Below are 21,533 nucleotides of genomic sequence, written 5' to 3'. Positions count from 1 at the left end.
TAAGTAGGATTTAGTAAGGCAAAAGAGTATTATTAGATTATAATTGGATGCAGATATGGTTTTTGATTTTTTGCTATCAAATCTGACAAATATCATGATTTGATGGATATTTGAATCCGATTACATGTAAAAAACTAAATATGGTATGAGCTTTTCACCATCCAAATCAGAATCTGAATTAGAATATGTTTGGCTAGATTAGTGGAACCTGGTATTGGCCACATCAGATCCGAATCCGAACCTTTTACATCCCTACAGGCCTTTTGTAAAAGAATTTTAAACTTTGAAAGATATGTATAGGCACAAGATATTAAGCCTGTTTCTTTATTAACTTTCGTTATTAGGGATAGTTGAAAAAGATATATTAATTAAATAAAACAAAAATCTTAGTCGATGCACTCAGAATTTCCAAAAGAAGAATGAGAGAATTATTGGTCACTGAAAGTTGAAGAAATTTGAGAAATAATATTAGGATATGTGAGCGCAAGCACCCTTGGGATCACAGACCTAGTCGCACTGGCTAAGCCTGCCGCACTTATGACCGACGGTGTAAACTCGTGGTGGACCCCTTATGCTAGGGATAGAGTCACCAAGTTTCGACTAAGCATGAGACTAGAACCCTAACCCACCCGACTAGTCGCCAAACAGTAGTTGGAATTGAAATCTCATTCTAAAGACAAAGATATCAAATATTTGAAGCTTTTTTCTTATCCTACCCCTACCCTTGAGGCTCTCATCTAGAGAATCTAGGAACTAAACATAATGACAAATTTTAGAGAAAATATTCAACTCTCTCTCTATATATATAATGACAAAAGTTTATAACCTAAAAGACAAATTCTGGTGAAATTTGATTTTTTTAGTCTGCTTATCGTCAAAATATTGACAAAAATAAATAAATTAGAGAATAGGAAAATTGTGTAAAAAGGAAGAAAAACCAAAATGTAAAAAATAAAAATAGTCTTTTTCTCATGTCAGAGTTGATATAAACGTAAATATCCCAATAAAATCGTGAGTCTTTCCAAACTGATAATCATATGATTTTTTGAATATATATATATATATATATATAAGGTGCCATAATTTGGTCGATTGTTTTTTTGTAAATTGTAGTATAATAATTATATGCGCGTTAAAAAAAAACGTAGGGTAAATTTTAGTCATTTAACAAGCAGAAGAATTGAAATGTCCTGAAAACCGTTTGGTTGGACCCTCACTTTTTTTATAGGCAAGCTGGGGTTAAGCCAATGTCATTAGTATAGGTGTGTATCGGCCGGTACACATCCTATCGGCAATTTTTTGATATGGTGCATGGCTAATTCAGCTATTTTTTAATAATTATAAAAATACCAAAAAACATTTTTAATATTAATTTTAAATTATTTTAATGATGTTAACACGTGTCACATTATGATTGATACGTGATAATATTTTATTATTTAAGGGCCAATACAGCAGGATTGAGCTGAGTATCGGTATCAGCCGATATAGCTGAATCAGCAGCCCAACGATTCAGGGCCGATACCGATACTGACAACATTGGGTTAAGCAGACCCCTACCATTAATACAATGATACCATTGGCATTCGAACTTGCAATGTTTGGCAAGAGTGTTGAAACTTTGTCCACTGGTTTTTTTAGGGATGGTAGTAGACCGGGGCAAGGCCCCATTTTTCCTCGGTCTAATACCATCTCTAAAAAAAGGTTGAACCATTGGAGGGTCGACCGCACCGACTAAAAAAGGGAGAGAAAGGTTTACTAATGGGGATCGAGGACGGGACAGAGCGGGGCAAGGGGTCGGGGAAAAGAGTAAATCCATCCCTGCCTTCATCCCCTACGGGTTTTGATTTTAACCTCCATCTCCGTTTCATGTCCTCCATCCTCGGTCCAAATAGGGCGAAGCAGGGTGGGCCAGACCCGTTTCTCCCCCCCCCCCCTCCTCACCCCACATCAATAATTTCTTGGTTGTTAGTTGGCTGTACCAAATTCAATCATATTTAATATCTTTTTTTCAATAGGCAAACATATTTAGTATTTATTGCAAGCAATAGGTACCCAAATCTTTTGGTTGAGAGAATATCTTTACCTCTTTAATTTTTCAGAATATTACGGAGTAGATTCCAAGCAGGCCGGACCCAATCCATGCCTCTTGACAACCGAAAGCTGTTTTATTTATTTATTTATTCGCCGAAGAATTGGAACCCACCATGAAGACCTGGTCATGCTGGCTCAGCCTGCCATATTGTTTGATACAATGTTGTAAGAGTCATCTCAGACCCAACTCAATTCAGAGGATCCTGTGATTCCAATTCGAAGTCGAATCATATAGTAGTATAGATCATATTATTATTAATTGCACATATATACACAAAAATTGCAAGAATCCATAACATCAATGGTTGATCTTTTGATGTATCACCACTAAGATCCAACAATTAAATCATAGATCGAGGAAGCAAGTAGTAGCGAAAGAAGGATTTTGTTGCTCCTTGTCAGTTATTTCATAAATTTAATCTGATTGATGAGGTATAAGACAATTCGGTATCGGATGGTTATTAGTAATATAAAAGAATAATTGAGGCGAGTTAGCATGCTTAGGTCGGTTTGGTACAATAGAAAGGAACGACCTGTATTGTATTTTAGAAACCCAATATTTTGAAAAGGATAGTGCACAAGGAATTATTCTTTTTCTTTTTGGTTTACATCAAGAGATTGGATCTAGACATAAAAAGAATGCTTGGTATAAATAACTCACTTCTTCGTCGCTAACCATAACATGACAAGTCATAAAAATATTAAAATCATATTTAAGATTTAATCAAAGAGAAGCTGAATCAAGTGATTTTGGATCGATCCAATATGAATTGGTCGATTCAGGCCTATTCACAATTATACTGACAACATTAGTTTGGTAGGAGATGACAGGGATTTGAACTCCCATAACTCAATACATCAGCAATAGCATATAGCTGACAAATCCATTACCATCACCCTCTCTCAGTCTCCTTCCCAAGTTAGCTCTCAAATAAACCCTAAGGGCGTGTTTGACACTTGAAAATTTTTGAGGGGAGGATTTTCTTCTTATATAACAACTTCAAGGAAAAAAGTCACAACCTAACGTTTGGAAGTGGGAAAAGTTAAAAAGTTGTAAAGTAAAAAATCAGATCTATTCCCATATCTGTTTCAAACGAGAGAATTTTTGAAAGGAAAGATTTTTCAAAGAAAAATTTCTCTATACCTAGAGGGGTGGAGAATTTTTTTCTATAAAAATCTTCTTTTTGCATTAGGGCAACCATTCACCTGCAACACATCTCATTCCATCAGCTGCCACAAGAGTTTCTTCTATCTTCATTTTCCTCCTATCCACCATCATTTTTAGGTCTCTCTCTCAATTTTCTCATATTTTTCAGTTTGGTTTTCTTATGCTACACAAACAACCAATTATTTTTCATTTAGAAAAGTTATCATATCAAAACTTCTCATAGGTATTTTTTTTCCCTGACAAAAAAATTATTAACTGTATATATATATATATATTCAAGCCTTACATATTAAGATTGTCCGGATGAATAATTAGGATATCAAAAGTCTCTCTCTTTCTCTCTCTTCAGTTATGAGGCCACAAATGATCAATAAATATCAATGGGTTGATTCACCAGATGATGTTGGCCTTTCCTCACCTTGCAGGCATCCAACCCATATCCCATCACCCTTTTTATTCTTTTGCTTTCTGCTTTTAAATTCTTAACAAACCCATTAAATGTGGATCAGGGCATTGATGAATGTCAACTTCTACTTTGGTTTCCAGTATAGAACTGCATTAATTTTTTGACGATTGTTAAGGTCCCCTTGTTTGCTGTATATCAAACACGACAGAATTCACGATTTCAAGTTTAGAGTTCATGAACATGGTCGCTATGCTTGGGCCAGATTGTTTCTGGCCGTTGGATGCCCTCTTCTGGCTCTTCGGATTAGCACAGCAAAGGCTTTTACACAAGGGAGATCTTCAAGCTTTTAGGCAGGCGTACGTTTGGATGCACACATTATCCAGGGAAAAAATATATCCCAACTTATCCTGGTCTTCTCGATGATTGTTTCTCCTTTTTCCTGCTCGGTTAAAGACCCACCGCAGATTAGCAGGCTTCCGGTTGGTAAAACCCTTGAAGTCATGACCGGCCCACCAGATTGTACACCTAGCTTTGACCTTACAGCAAGTGGTGTCTGTTAGGTGTAAGAAGGAAGGGAGAGAGAATTCAAAGGAGAAACTAGGCTGTCTTGAAGAAGGTGGTCTTGATGAGGTGGAATAGTCTCATATTGCTTTTGCTTGAGTTTTCTGAGGGCTTTATAAGCAACTAGTGAACTCATACACTTGTTCTTGAGAACAAGGGAGTGGGATGACCACCACACACACGCGTCCGCCCGCCGTGCCGTGTCATGTCGTGCCGAGCCGAGCCGAGCTGAGCTGGGTTCGGGTAATTGGCCCTTTAGGGCCATATCCAATCAAGACAAAGTACCTTTTTACCCAAAGTTTCTTTGGATTTGGATTCTGTCACAGGTTATAGGAAATGATAACGGGTCACGACTCCTCGAAGTCCGTGCCCGTTATGGCTCTTCGGATTCCGTAACAGATCTCGATCTTTCGAAGTCCATTAACGAATCACGTCCCCTCGGATTCCGTAACGGGCTTCCGCCACGTTTCATAAAAGTTCGTGGGTTATAAAAGCGTGGTCAGGGGTGGGGTTACGGATATGCTGAGAGACAGACGCTCTGGTTTCTGAAGCTCTGCGTTTTCTCTTTTCCCTGTCTCTCTCTCTCTCTCTTTCTTGAGTTATCCCGAAAGGGGTTGTTCTGCAACTTTGGTTCGAAGAGGCTGTTTTCGAAGGACGATCCGTCGAAGTACACCGTTCGGTTCGTCGTGGCTATTGTATCCTGGGGGAAGGACGCCGGACCCTGATTTGCACTGTATGTGGGGGTGAATCTTCTCTAAGGGGAGTACTTTTGTACGCCTTAGCCTGTTACATAATCTAAACATGTGTCTGTTATTTTCTTTATGTTCTTTGCATTTGTTTGCTCTTAGGATGTCGTCTGGATTTTAGTTGTTTGAGGAAACTAACATGCCTGCACCCTGTTATTGTTTCTGTCGTCTGTTTATCATGCTATTTACACTGTTATATTTCCTGATTCATATCATGTTATATATCATGATGACGATTGTGGAACTGTGTGATCCGAAAAATGATCCAACAGTCTTAGAGAAGATTCTAAGCATGTCGTCTTCTTCTGCGTTTGTACCAAAAGTGGACATGTCCGGTATGCCGAAAAAGTTTGCCGGTCAGAACTTCAAACGTTGGCAGCAACGCATGAAGATCTGGTTCACTACGATAGGGCTGTTGAATGTTCTGGAAATCGACTGCCCTTCGGTGTCTGATACTAACCCTGACCCTTCTGCAGTCACTGCGGCTGTAGAGTGGAAATAAAAGGACAGTATATGCTGTGGTTGCATACTGTTGGCTCTGTCCAACACATTGTTCGATGTGTACTGTTCTTCGTCTACCACTGCTAAGGGTTTATGGGACCAACTTGACAAGAAGTATAATACCGAAGTCCAAGGTCTTGAAAAGTACTCTGTTGCCAAGTTTCTGAAATATCAGATGGTAGAAGGCAAGTCGGTCACTGAGCAAGCACACGAGTTTCTGCTACTGCTCCATAGTTTGGCTGAGGCTGAAATGAAACTTCCTGAAAAGTTTCAAGTTATGACCATCATAGAGAAATTTTCTAAGTCTTGGGTAGACTTCGGTATGTCTCTCAAGCACCGTAGAGGGAAGATTTCCCTAGATGATCTTATGGTAGCCATTGCCATTGAAGAGGAGCATAGGAGCCAGAAACAGATCATGATGCCAACTGAACCGCCTAAGGTGAACATGATGACCAGAGCTTTTAAAGGCAAAGGACAAAAATCGAAATCTGCAATGAAAAACCAGTTTAAACCTAAGGCCAAAATCCAGAAAAAGGCAAAGAATAAACCTTGCTGGAACTGTGGGCAGGTTGGGCACTGGGCTAAGGAATGTCCTTCCAAGAAGGCCAAAGATCATGGGACCATAGAAAGAATGCCTCAAGTCAACATGGTGACTGAGGTCGTTGAGACCAGTACTGAGTATGTTTCTGTTAACCCGCAAATCTATCACGTCTATGAGCCAAAAGAGTGGTTGGTTGACACTGGGGCTAATATGCACGTTTGTGCTGATAAGTCTGTCTTTGTCTCATACCAGGCTGTTGCAGGCAGATCCGTGACTATGGGCAATTCAACGCCTGCAAAGGTGTTAGGGATTGGACGCGTGGATCTGAAGTTTCCTTCAGGACGAGTTCTATCTTTACACAGAGTGCACCATGTGTCTGTAGTTAGAAGGAACATTCTGAGTGGTTCATGTCTTGTTAGAGAGGGTTATGAATTTAACTTTAAATATAATAAAGTTGTTATTTTACATTCTGGAACTTTTATTGGCAAGGGGTATTTAGATGATGGTTTATTTAAACTTCGTGTTGAACATGTTTGCAGTGATAAATTAGAAAATGATGTTTCTCTTGATTCATTGTCTAATGTTGCATATAACATATAATCATCTGACTTATGACATAATAGATTAGGTCATGTGAATTTCAACTCTGTGAAACACATGATGAACTTGAAAATGATTCCTGAGCATTCCATTGATAAAACTAAAAAATGTGAAATTTGTGTGCAAGCAAAACAATATAGGAAACCATTCCATACGATTGTTAGAGATTCTGAAATATTGGATCTGGTGCATACAGATATCTGTGAGTTTAATGGAGTATTAACCAGAAATCATAAAAAGTATTTTATCACTTTTATAGATGATGACACTAAATACTGTTATGTGTATCTGCTTAAATCAAAAGATAAAGCTTTTGATAAATTTCTTATTTTTAAGAATGAAGCAGAAACACAAACTGGTAGAAAACTTAAAAGATTGAGGTCTGATAGAGGAGGAGAATATACCTCTAATAAACTCGATGAATATTGCAAGTCTGTTGGAATAGTTCATGAGTTTACTGCTTCATATTCTCCTCAATCTAATGGGATTGCAGAAAGGAAAAATAGAACCCTAACTGACATGATAAATACTCTACTTGGGAGTTTTGGATTATCTACCTATATGTGGGGGGATGCTCTGAATACGGCTTGCCATATTCTGAATAGAGTACCTCAGAAGCATAAGGATAGTAGCCCTTTTGAACTCTGGAGAAATAGGAAAGCCAACTTAAAATACCTTAAAGTGTGGGGGTGCCTTGCTAAGGTACTTATCCCAGAACACAATAGGAAGAAGCTGGGTCCTAAAACAATAGATGCTGTCTTTTTGGGTTATGTAGAGAACAACTATGCCTACAAGTTCTTAGTAATTAAGTCTGAGATATTTGGCATAGATGTTAACTCTATTGTAGAGCTTTGAGAAGCTACATTCTTTGAGAATGTATTTCCCATGAAAGTTAGTGTACCTCAGAATCTGTCTTCTTTAGATATACCTTCAACTTCTGGTTTCATTCCCGAACATGTGGAAATGATGACAGATGTGGGGGTAGAACCATCTTGTTCCCATCCTAGACCCGGTGAGTCTGAGGAAGTGGTTGAACCTAGAAGGAGCAAGAGACCAAGAATTACCAAGGATTTGGGAAGTGACTTTATCACTTACCTTATCGAAGATGATCCTCCCACTTTCCGAGATGCAATGGCTTCACCTGAAGCAAAACATTGGAAAAATGCCATCAAGAGTGAAATGGACTCCATTATCTCTAATGGTGCTTGGGAACTGGTTGACCTCCCTCGTGGTAGTTCCACAATTGGGTGCAAATGGATCTTTAAGAAGAAGTTGAAACCAGATGGATCCATTGATAAGTACAAGGCAAGACTGGTTGCCAAGGGGTTCAAACAAAAAGGAGGGAATAGACTATTTTGATACCTATTCTCCGGTTACCCGGATGACCACTATTAGGGTGCTTATTGCACTGGCTTCCATTTATGATCTCTCGGTCCATCAAATGGACGTGAAGACCGCCTTCTTGCATGGCGATCTTAAAGAAAAGATCTATATGGATCAACCTGAGGGTTATGTGGCTCCTGGTAATGAAGATAAAGTTTGTAGACTTGTTAAGTCATTATATGGACTAAAACAAGCCCCTAAACAATGGCATGAAAAGTTTGATAATATTATTTTATCATTTGGCTTTGTTGTCAATGAATCTGATAAGTGTGTTTATCGTAAAGTTAAAAGTGATGGATGTATTATTTTATGCCTGTATGTAGATGATATTCTACTGTTTGGTTCCAATATGGGAATTGTTAATGAGACAAAGTCGTTTCTTAGTAGCAAGTTTGACATGAAGGATATGGGTGTTGCAAATGTGATCTTAGGCTTAAAGCTGACTCGTTCAACTGAAGGGTTAACCATTTCTCAATCTCACTTTGTTGAGAAAGTACTTGTGAAATTTGGCTATAACCAAGGAGATCTGTAGCAACTCCATATGACCCTTCTATCCCTCTTCATAAGAATATGACTGGTGTTCATGTGTCTCAATTGAGGTATTCCCAGATTATTGGAAGTTTGATGTATCTTGCAAATTGCACGAGACCGGATATTTCGTTCTCCGTGACAAAATTAAGTAGATACACAAGTTGTCCAAATCACACTCATTGGAGGGCATTGGACAGGGTACTTAGATACCTGAAAAGAACTATATCCTTGAGTTTGCATTACAAGAAATTCTCTGCAGTTCTTGAGGAATATAGTGATGCGAGCTGGATAGCCATGAACTCTAGAAGTTATGGCGTGACAAGGTATGTATTTACCTTGGGTGGCGGCGCAGTCGCCTGGAGATCAGTAAAGCAGACCATCTTGTCTCTGTCTACTTTTGAGGTTGAACTCTGTGCTTTAGATGTCACAGGTAGGGGTGGCAATCGGGTCGGGTTGGCGGGTCAGCATACCTCAACCCGAACCCGACCCGTTTATTAAACGGGTCGGCTGTGGCAAACACGAACCCGACCCGTTTAATAAACGGGTAACCCGACACAACCCGCCAACCCATTTAATAAATGAGTTGGGTCGGGTAAACGGGTTTTCAGGTTCGCGGGTCAGGTTGGCGGGTTGACGGATCGGGTTGGCAGGTAGGCAGGTTGGCGGGTCGGGTTGGCGGGTTGGCAGACGGGTTGGCGGGTTGGCGGGTTGACCCACCCGCCTAACCCGTTTATTAAACGGGTCAGGCGGGTTGAAATACCCCCAACCCGAACCGACCTGTTTAATAAACGGGTTACGCGGGTCGACCCGTTTATTAAACGGGTTGTCTTAAGCCCAACCCGAACCCGCCTAAGAGGCGGGTTGGCGGGTCGGGTTGGCGGGTCGTGTCAGAAATTGCCACCCCTAGTCACAGGATTGGAAGCTGAATGGTTAAAGGGACTTCTTGAGAAACTTCCTTTAATGTGCAAGCCAATTCCTGCGATATCTGTGCATTGTGACAATATGACCACTATTGCAAAGATTAAAAGCACAAAATATAACCAAAAGCAGAGGAGACACATCCAAGTCAGAATAAAATCTGTAAGGGAACTGGTGTCTCAGTTAGTGGTTGCTGTGGACTATGTTGGATCCAAAGAGAACACAGTTGATCCATTAACGAAAGGACTAGATAAGGCGTTAGTCCTAAAATCCAGAGAGGGGATGAGACTGAAACCCATCAGTAGTTCATCTACAGTAGCAACCCAACCTATCTGAGTGGAGATCCCACAAAGTAGGTTCAATGTTGTAATAACAAGCTGTAGGGTGAACTGGATAGCACCTTATTTATATGATACTATGTATCTGTGTCTGTTCCCCTGTTTACTCTGGAAAGGTGTTGTAGCTGCAAGTTAAGGAAGAGTTAAAACTCTGAATGGGTTCAAAGCCTTCAAGGCGAGATGTTAGCAGTGCATCTTTGGAGAAGCCCACCTATGTGAGTGTGACCGTGTGGCCGCAGTTTAAGGAATTGGGTTATTCTTGAAGTCACTCATGAAATAGGATTCGGGCGCATGGCCTTTAACGCGCCGCCCCTAAAGATTACAACCAGAACCTTTATCGTGTTGTTGCTAATGGACACTCCTACACCAAAGGTTCAAGTTCAAGACTTCAGTTCACTTCGTTCCTGTGGGGGTAAAGTTAGTCAACTAAGGTAGTGGTTCAAACCGGAAGGTACCATTGCTGAAAGCATGATATGTCCTGTTAGAGATTTCTCATCTTGCATCTTGGTTTCCTCCCGTTTCATTCTTTGAATTTGTGGGGGAATGTTAGGTGTAAGAAGGAAGGGAGAGAGAATTCAAAGGAGAAACTGGGCTGTCTTGAAGAAGGTGGTCTTGATGAGGTGGAATAGTCTCATATTTCTTTTGCTTGAGTTTTTTGAGGGCTTTATAAGCAACTAGTGAACTCATACACTTGTTCCTGAAAACAAGGGAGTGGGATGACCACCACACACACGCGCGCGCGCGCGCCCGCCCGCCGTGTCGTGCCGAGCCGGGCTCGGGTTTGGGTTTGGGTAATTGGCCCTTTAGGGCCATATCCAATCAAGACAAAGTACCTTTTTACCCAAAGTTTCTTTGGATTTGGATTCTGTCACAGGTTATGGGAAATGATAACGAGTCACGATTCCTCGGAGTCCGTGCCCGTTATGGCTCTTCGGATTCCGTAACGGATCTCGATCTTTCGAAGTCCGTTAACGGGTCACGTCCCCTCGGATTCCGTAACGGGCTCCTGCCACGTTTCACAACTGTTCGTGGGTTATAAAAGCGTGGTCAGGGGTGGGGTTACGGATATGCTGAGAGACAGACGCTCTGGTTTCTGAACCTCTGCGTTTTCTCTTTTCCCTGTCTCTCTCTCTCTCTCTCTCTTTCCTGAGTTATCCCGAAAGGGGTTGTTCTGCAACTTTAGTTCGAAGAGGCTGTTTTCGAAGGACGATCCGCCGGAGTGCACCGTTCGGTTCATCGTGGCTATTGTATCCTGGGGGAAGGATGCCAGACCCTGGTTTGCACTGTATGTGGAGGCGAATCTTCTCTAAGGGGAGTACTTTCGTACGCCTTAGCCTGTTGCATAATCTAAACATGTGTCTGTTGTTTTCTTTATGTTCTTTGCATCTGTTTGCTCTTATGCTGTCGTCTGGATTTTGGTTGTTTGCGGAAACCGACATGCCTGCACCCTGTTATTGTTTCTTTCGTTTGTTTATCATGCTATTTACACTATTATATTTCCTGATTCATATCGTGTTATATTTCATGATGACGATTATGGAACTGTGTGATCCAAAAAATGATCCAACAGTGTCATCTTGGATCCGTAACATCCCTTCTTCAATATGTTTGGTTGCATCTCATATGATTTAGAATCACATGTGATTTGGGGTAGTGTGATTTCAAATCATATTCTGTTTCTCATTTTCATTTTCTGATGTTTAGTCAGTTGTGCAAATGATATTCATTCTCTGGTTTTCCTGGGATTCTGAATCTCATGAGAGGTTACCAAACATGCCTGGGAGTTGCCCTACCAATTGAATAGAGCTTTTGTGGGCTTTTGGATGATTATGTACGTTTAACAATTTTATTGAAAAAAGAAAGTAACCAAACTTGATGCGTTTGGTCTGATGGCAACATAATCTGACTGAATAAAGAGTAATGCTAAGGTGCTCTGCCTACTCCCACATACTAGAAATCATGGTTGTAGGTGTATCTTCTCGATTAAACCTTATGAATGTACTCAACATTACTCAACAGTTTAATTGATAGGAATCATAATGTTTTTTTGACATAAAAATAAGATTTTTTAAGTCATGAAATTTTAATACATTGTGAGCCGTTGATTTTTAAAGGTCTTAAAAAACATACATGTATGCTATAACTACATGGTCCAAAACTTGTTTTCTACTAAATAATGTTTGTAGAAATAGGGTCTGATAAAAAAAAAAAAGTTTAAGAAATTTGAAAATCTAAAGCTTCTATTAGGTGGGAGCAGGTACTCCGGGAGCACATTATCATTACCACTGAATAGTGGTGGCAAAATCTGACACGACCCGCCAACCCGCTTCTTAGGCAGGTTCGGGTTTGGCTTAAACGGGTTCATGTTGTAAACGGGTCGACCTGCCTAACCCGTTTATTAAACGGGTCGGGTTTGTGTTAGGGGTATGCCAACCCGCTTGACCCGTTTAATAAACGGGTTATGAGGGCGGGTCAACCCGTTTACCCGAACTCGACCCGCCAACTCGTTTACCTGACCCGACCTGTTTATTAAACGGGTTAACCGTGTCATGTCGGGTTACTCATTTAATAAACAGGTCGGGTTCGTGTTTGCCACAGACCGATCCGATTGCCACCCCTACCACTGAATAAATATTCTGCAACGAAACCAATGGGGGCTACGCATGGTTGGTAGGAGCTATCAGTGCACATCTCCTTATTGTGGGACGTTGCAGATTCAAACCCTAGTGGTAAGTTGAATAATAACTGGTGGAGGTTTGCCTAACCCCAGCTTGCCTTTCAAAAAATAAATAAATCTGCAACTAAGATCTTGAACTTTAAGAACATGAGCTTGGAAAGGACTTGTATAATTCTCAGGCATTTTAGGAAAGAATATTCTTGACAAAATACTAAAGGAGTGGATATTTTCAAACAAAGAAAAAAATGTTAATACAGAGTTGTCATTATCATGGTCCTTGGTATCTAGTGCCAACACTGGAGTTGCTGGTGATGTCCACCTAGCCCAGTGGCTCCAGTTGATGAGGCCTAAAATATCGCTATCATGGTGTTTAATATCTTCACGATAAACATGAGTGCACATGCATAATTGCATGCCTGAACATATGCATAATTCCCACTAAATATATAAAAAAAGTATGCTTTGTGATAACAAATTCTACAAGTGGTAATTACTGCGGAATAACTGTGTGTGCTGCAAGTTGCATGTGCCAGCCAGAGTAGGATACTCTATGTTGTCTGGCATAAATAGGAATTTGACTCTTGCATATTTTGATTTGACATGTGGGTAGGTTTTTATAAGGTTTGAAAATCAGCGGTTTCAAATTTTTTTTTTTAAATATTCAAAGCTAAAAAGTCATCATTTTCATCAAAAAAAATTCAAGTTTCAAATTCTTAGCAAAAGAATCATGCCAAACACATTTGAGGAGTTGAATTTTCAAAAAAAACACATCAAAAGTATCCCTTGTATCCCTTTAGTATGCAGTTTGAACCTAATTCCGTCTGCATATACCTCTTTCTCTCCCTTCACACACATATATATTATGAGAATTGGGTAGGTGCTTAATGAAATATGCTTAATGATTCGTGCTTAATGGGTTTTTCTGCTTTCCTAGTATCTTTTGCAGTTTCGAGCCCATAAATGTGTTGGGCATGGTCGATTTACGAGAAATATATACCTCAATCATGTGTTTTCAATGAAAAAAATTATATTTGGAGCCTAAAAAATTTATAAAGATTTTGGACCGTTGATTTTTTGAACCTTATAAAAACCCCACCCATGTGTCGGAATCGAATCTGATCCCTATAAAAATCAAGTACATAGATCACATATGTACCGTTAGAATTTAACAAAAAAACCTCTCTCTCTCTCTCTCTCTCTATATATATATATATATATATATATATATATATATATATATATATATCAGCCCCATGAAATGATAAACTGTTGACTTGGTCTTAACAGTGTCTCCTTGTCACAGGGTCTTGAAAGTGGGTTATATATGATGTGAAATTCAAGCCCCGCCTATGACCTATGCATGAGCGGTTGCAATCAGCATAATTGAGTGGAGCCTACTTGCTCCCACGGATATGCTTAGAAAATAAGGCAGGGGATGAACTTAAACTCTCTCTCTCTCTTTCTATATGTATATATATAGAGAGTGTAATGCATTCTTTAGGCCCTCTTCTTGGTTAGGTCTCGTTAGGCTCCTTCAAAAATCTTAGTTTTAACTATTTGTTCTCACGTTTAACACCCTAGATGTGATTTATAGGCTTTGTTTAGTGGGAACAGGCTTTTGGATCACCAGAAACTGACCTGTATACAGGTTTTTTCAGTGATAATGGATATGAAGGTACCAGTTTTCCCAAGCTCTTAAAAATATGTTTTTTTTGTCGAGAAAACATGATCTAAGAGTAGATTCCTACTAAATCAAGCATGTTAAACACATCTAACGGTTCAGATCTATCATAAAACACTTTAAACCTATTGGGGCAGAACGAGAAATGCGGCCTAGTATGTTCAGTTCTCATATATATATATATATATATATATATATATATATATATATATATATAGAGAGAGAGAGAGAGAGGGGGGGGGCATCTTTTGATTTGAAGAAGCCAAAGAGGAGAGTTTGGATAAAGAGTCAAAGACAGATATTATAGGCAGAGTTCCAAAGACCTTACTAATAATATTGCACTTGAAGGAGCAAATTCTTCAAATCCTGAGAATTCTAAACCTAACTAAAATATGCTTTAAGAGAAAGCTGTTGGTTTTCATGGGACCTTCCTGTCACTTTCGGCGGGGCACACAATCTAGATTGTTGCTTTCATCCAGATTGTCACTGACTACATTGATATCAAATACCAAACTTGAACTTTTCTCATTGACAGTTCTAAGCTCGTAGCTACTGGCCATCTAACATAGCCTTAAGAGAGTTAATTTGTATATATACGAGAAGGTGGTAGCTGCTAACGACTTTTATAGCTCACTGATCAGCTAACCTGATTTTTAAAAGGTTTTTTCCCCATGTTTTCCTTAAATCTGACCGTATATGATCAATTTACTATGGAACGATACTTGGGTCATTTTTTTTTATAAAAAATGTGTTTTTAAACTTTAAATATTTATGAAAATCTTAGACCAATGATTTTTAAACCTTATAAAAACCTACGTGTGTATCGGAATTGGATGATCCAAGTCGATTCCTATAAAATCATGCATGGAGAACATATATGTACGAACGGATTTAAAGAAAACGTGAAAAAAACTCCTTCAAAAGTATGGTTAGCTGGTTGTTCACAGCTCTCTCTCTCTCATGTATATATATACACACACTACGCTCGTGGGTAAAAAACCCTAATAAAAGATTATAATATTTTATAATTTTTAACGTTTGCATAATATGTGATCTACCCGTTTGGGTTTAGTAGCATGCAGTGTTTGAATCATGTTATTCCAACGTGTATGTATGATTTTATGGGAGATGAAAAATCAATGGCCTACAATACACCAAATTTTCAACCTTAATAAAATAGTATTTTTATATTGAAAAACTATAATCCAAAAGTCGATTCATACTATTCAGACCATGCTGAACACCCCCTCTCAAGTTCCTTACCCATGAGGGTAGAAAATGCTTATATATATATATATATATATATATATATATATATATATATATATATATATATATATATATATATATATATATATATATATATATATATATATACATATATAGAGAGAGAGAGAGAGAGAGAGAGAGAGAGAGAGAGAGGGGGGGGGGGGTGTTGTGCAACCAAAAGAAGGTGCAACATCTAAACCAACGATGATCTAGCGACATTCTTGGTCCAACGATGAAGTTTTTTGTGAATCAAGCTTTACTTATTGCATTTTTATTATTTATTTAGTAAGCAACATATTTTAGATTATAAATTTTTTATATTCAAATGTATTTTTTTAAATGCTAGAAATCAACGGCTTACAATACTTTGTATTGTAAAATTGTAAGCCATCCAATTTTCATGTTTCAAAAAATATGCCTAGATGTTGTAAAATCCTCACGTAAAGCGTATTATTTATTAAATACATTATAAAAAATAAATATATATGGTCCAATTGATGAAACATCAAACAACAGAGAAGGAGAACTATCAGATCATCGTTGATTGTAATGTTGCATCTTCTTTTGGTTACACGGTCCAATATATATGTACATGAAAACAAGTAACATTGGATGCCTGTGGCGTCAAATGAGGTTGGACACGCTAGATGTAATACTCTAATTTTTTAAACCAAAAAATTTAGAATTTTTTTTAATGTAATAATGCAAACGACTCGTTTCAACTGTACCAAGTATTAAACGGCCCTGAGCACAAGCGTGAGCGTGTGTTAGCCTCCTAGTACTAGATTCGGTACAGAACTATCGTCAACAAATCCGATTGAATCATTACATTACAAAAATTATTTAAACCTAGTATTTCATCATTGACCTTGTCTTAACCGAAATAAGCTCTAGGGAGAAAGCCTGCGCATGCATTGGTGTTTAATAGCTCCGTAGAATCAATTTTGAAATTAAAGCATCCAAATGATAAAATTCTTAAATTATTATTTTTCAAGAAATACAACAAAAACTCTTTTTAAATACGGTTCAAGCCTTGGGCGGGTTATAGACACCACACACACGTATGAAACTAGAATAATTAAATCAAACCATGCATTTAATAAATTAAATACTAGTCTCAAACTTTATTAGAATTAACAGGACTTAATGAAATAAACAAATATCAAAATATTAAGTCCCCCATCGAAGCCATAAAGAACTGTGACCCTCTTGGCGCCATTCTGAACCTACTGTCATCACTCATTGGCCTATTCATTGCCTGAAATATTATAAGTAGAGGTGTAAGTCCATGGCCTCAGTAGGTAATCACCAAAACACATGAACACAAATATTTCAATCACATAAATAGGCATTGGTACATTTTTAGATAACATTTATATCATGCAACTTCACATTATCAGAATTAAGCATAATTCACATTTACGTAACTAATCATGCTTGCATTCATATTATAGGAATAAACATGCTACAATACATCATGTCAATGACATACAATTTTATGTACAAACTAAAATATTACAATGATTCTATTTTGATTTCTTATGTGTCACTTTTCCTCATGCTCGATGGTATACATTCAGATTTCTAACTTCGGTTCAACCAATTCAATGATGAGTATATTATGCCATGCATTTTATTAACTTCATTGAACTGAAAGAACCTGTCAACCTCTCACTGAGGTCCCACTGGATCGGTCCTTAATCGAGAGAAACTTTCAGTGGTCTAGCGCGAAATCGATTCTTACTCTTCAAAGATTTTGGACCTACCACCTAGGACACATGGTAGTCCAAGTCCCCTACGACCGAAGACAGAGGACAAGGAGATGTCATCGCTCTCCAAAATGACTCAATGGTCACCCGGTCGTGTGTACCCCAACTCTCTCTAAAGTGGGTCACAATCAAAAGGACTTACTCTGAATGAGTCATGGGTGTTATTTAATTATTAGGCTTATAAATTAAATTACATGTGCACATCGCACATACACCCGGGCTCACCAACCCAATCTCTCTACTAGAGATTCCATAAGCAAGTCAGTTTTTGACCCATCCAGTTTCCATAGTTAACATTGTAGCACGACCTTCACGAGGCGATTATGTGATTATGTGTATGAATATTTTTTCTGTTTCTGGTGCACCACATACACCCATAGGTTTCATCGAACACTGACTCGCACTCGAGCCACACACATGCTCATAACACACATCAATATTACCATGTCATATGTCCACATGCATACATAAAGGCTGCAACTACATGCAATTCATGATTATGCTTAAACAAGTAACATCATGGGTAACAATTCACTTTACACTGATCATGACTTATAATATTCAATATTCATTAACAATGTATGTCATATGAATAGTTATAAATCAAGAATAACATGAAATACATTTAGTTTGCATGCATATAAGATCATTTATCAAGATAAACATCAACAACCATGCGACATAATGTAAAATACACCTTAGCATCCATACATGCCTTAATGGGTAAATTCAGATCCCTAGTAACTCATTCTTAGAAAACCCACCAAAAATTTTAAAAACTGAACTACACTTTCTCAATTTTATTGATAATGTTCTTATGTCTTACAAAAATAGTTCAAGAAACAAAACCCAAAAATTTATTATATAAAAATCACAAAAATTCTTGGACTAAACCCTGTTAAGGAAATATACAAACCAGATCTTGTCATCTCTAGATATTTATCCCGGATTGGAAAATTTCTCCACGCCTACAAAAATATCTTTTTACAAAACCCATTTTACAAGATCTTTTTATACCTGTTTTCTTTCACTCAGATTTTTATTAAATTATTTTGATCAATATTTATTGGGTATTTAGAACTAAAAAAATCATGGGTCAAAACAGTTCTGCAGACAAGGCAGAAAACCAGTGCTCTGTTGCAAAGGACATTTAAACACTACTCCAAATAAAGCAATTCAAGAGTCTAAATTGAAGTCCTAGATGTGTAAAATACTTTAGTATTTTTATTTTAATTTATTTACTTCATTTTGAAGGAGTTATAGATTTGTTTCTAAAATGAGTCAAGATAAAAAATGAAGACAGAAAAACCAAGATTCAAACTCGTGCAAGGTTTATTAACAAAAAACAAGATTAAAGGTAAAGATCCATATAATCATGATTTTTGATGCCCTAATCATGTTTATATCATTATACAATATTTATTTGCTCATATCCATGTTAATCTTGCTGAAACAAATAACATACATTATTAGAGAATCATAAAACCATTAAGAAATAGCTCGAATAAGGTTTCATCTATGCAAGAATTGTAATAAACCCTAATCAATCATGTAAACATGGATTGTTTATACATTAACATGTTGTTTAATCATTCTAAACATGAAATAATCTCTCATACATGCTTAGATCAACTTTCTTTATCAAAAATATCAAAACCCTAAAAACGTTTTTGCCAAAACTTTATTTAAATCGATCTTTCGCATACAAGAATATGAATTCAAGCATTTAATTTTTTTTTCAAAACTTATAAAACCTATATCTCATCAATGTAAATTAAGATTAACATATTAATCATGCTGAAACAAAAAGATCTAACAAAGAACAATAAAGAAGCTTTTCCTCAAATCATTTTTTTCTTCTTTAAAGGCCCGTAAATCATCTTGTTTCAAAAACCACATTTCTATTTTATTCTTTGGTAATATAGATCCATAAAAACATGTTCTCTAGATTGAATATCAATCTTAGAAAGGTGTTTCATGGTCTGATCCATCATTGGTTCAGATCTGAAAATCATCCCATGCATATTACATGTGTTCAAAAAAATTGGTGTTTACACGATTAATATACCTTCCTTAATCAAGTTTCCAATTGTAGATCGACCTTCGTCTCCCATCTTAGAACCTTGGTAGAGCTCCAATAACTGCTGAAAAAGTTTCAAGAAGGAAGAAGAAAGAAGAGAAAGAAGAAAAAGAAGAAAATAATAGGAAAGAAGAGTAAGCGAGAACTCTTTCTCTTTATTTTTTTTCATAATAAAAATCCACCAAGGGGGGGCGTCCCCTCCTTGGAGTACCAATTCACGTGGTATACTCTAGGGCTGATTCCTAAGAGTCATAATCCATGTATATTCTAACTATTTTCTTAATTAATTATGTTATTAATTTAATTATCTATTATTTTAACCTTAATTAATTCCTAATTAATTTTAAATCGATTATGGCTCTACTAGGGAAGGGCGTCCCACCCTCTCTAGAGCCTTCTATGGGTCTAGAGCACTCTCTAAAGTCTGCAGTGGATCCCACTTGGATCCAAATCCAAAGGTGATTTGGATCCAAAAACCCGATCTAGTTCTAAAACCAGATCCAAGTTCAAAACAGATCCAAATCCAAAAACCTAGTTGGATTGGATATAAGAACCAAACAAAAAGATCTAAATCCAAAACCCAATTAAAAATTCATATCCAAACACCAAAATCTAAAACAACACTGGATTCAAACTCAAGTTTGGATCTAAATCTAGCTCAATCGAAAATCCATAATACAATTGTATACAAAAAATTGTTTATTCACTTGTTTAAGTCACATATTTTAAAATTTATAATTATTCATGTAATATTCTTCATAACTTAAGTCTTAATTTCATAATAACTCGAAATCAAGAATTTCAAAAGCCAAGAAAATCTCATATGTTACACTAGAGGCATCTGATTTTGTTTTTTTTTTTCATTTTTGGGACCACCACTAAATGTCCCAAAAATGAAAAAAATATGTGCATATGATCCGATGTGTGTTGCATCCGACATAACGTCGAACTACATTACACTTTATATATATATATATATATATATATATATATATATATATATATATATATATATATATATATATATATATATATAGGGCTACTAGAATATGTTCACTGAGAATATGTGAAATGGAGTATAAATCAAGATTTTGATGGGTTTTTATTTTATTTTTTCTTAAATTTCACCATAATGTTGTGATCTAGATGCTTGGTTTTATAGAAACAAACTCTTGAATCATCTGATTATGATGAGGGATCTTTTAAGGCTTAAAAATAAACTGCTAAGAAATTTTATAAATATTCAAGCATCTAAAAATTATACTTTTTCATTTTTCCAGCAATCGATTCAATCCGTAGAAATGGACCTCACCAAATGCATCGAAATGGTTGAATTTACAAAAAAAGTGTTGGAAATATGCTTAGTTCACACTCCATCTCACGAATTTCTAGTTGACATATTCTTGTGACCTATATATATATATATATATATATATATATATATATATAATCACTAGAACATGAGAATTTAAACTATGAGCATTTTCAGTACTTTTTTTGCAAATCCAACCATGTGGATGTGCTTGGCATGATGAATTTGTTAGGAATCAACGATTGGATCGTGTATTTTTGATGAAAATATATGATTTTTGAATGCTTGAATATTTATGAAGAATATGAGCCATTGATTTTAAAGCCTTAAAAAATTTCATTTATGCATCAAATTTGGATGATTCAAGCGAGAAGCATGTGGATCACATCTGTACCATTAGATTCAAAAGAAAAGAATAAAAAAAATCGTAAAAATTATGATTATATATATATATATATATATAAGAGAGAGAGAGAGAGAGGGGGGCGGGGTGATTAACTTGGTCGTAGTGTTTGGCAGCAGGGTGGATAAAGTCATTGTCTGGCTGACTTGCTAATAATGTTGGGCAGCACCGTGGATAAAATCACTGTTTGAAAAGGGGGCGGGTGTAAGTACGCACACAGAGCACACATAAGCTTGCCACATTTTATTTGTTAATGATTAACTTTTCATATGCTTTTGGTCATTTATCAAATAGTAATATAATATTTGAGTCGGGGACTAATGAAATAGCTGGATGGTTGGGTCACAGTAGCTATCATAAATTCATAATCGTAGGGTTTCGGGTTCAAAGCACAGAGGAGTGACGCTTAAATGGCATCAGGAAGGCTAAGCTCAGCTTTGTCTTGTTTACAACGAATATCACACCAGGTTTGTGTAAGCAAGCGATGTCAACCTGAGCCTGAGTTCTCTGCAGCAAACTTAGCTTGTCGTGCAGCCCTAGTATGTTTTAGTTAGT

The sequence above is a fragment of the Nuphar pumila genome, chromosome 1 (assembly GCF_984573655.1).
Source record: "Nuphar pumila chromosome 1, dmNupPumi1.hap1.1, whole genome shotgun sequence".
NCBI classification, from domain to species: domain Eukaryota; kingdom Viridiplantae; phylum Streptophyta; class Magnoliopsida; order Nymphaeales; family Nymphaeaceae; genus Nuphar; species Nuphar pumila.
This window is presented reverse-complemented; position numbering follows the sequence as displayed.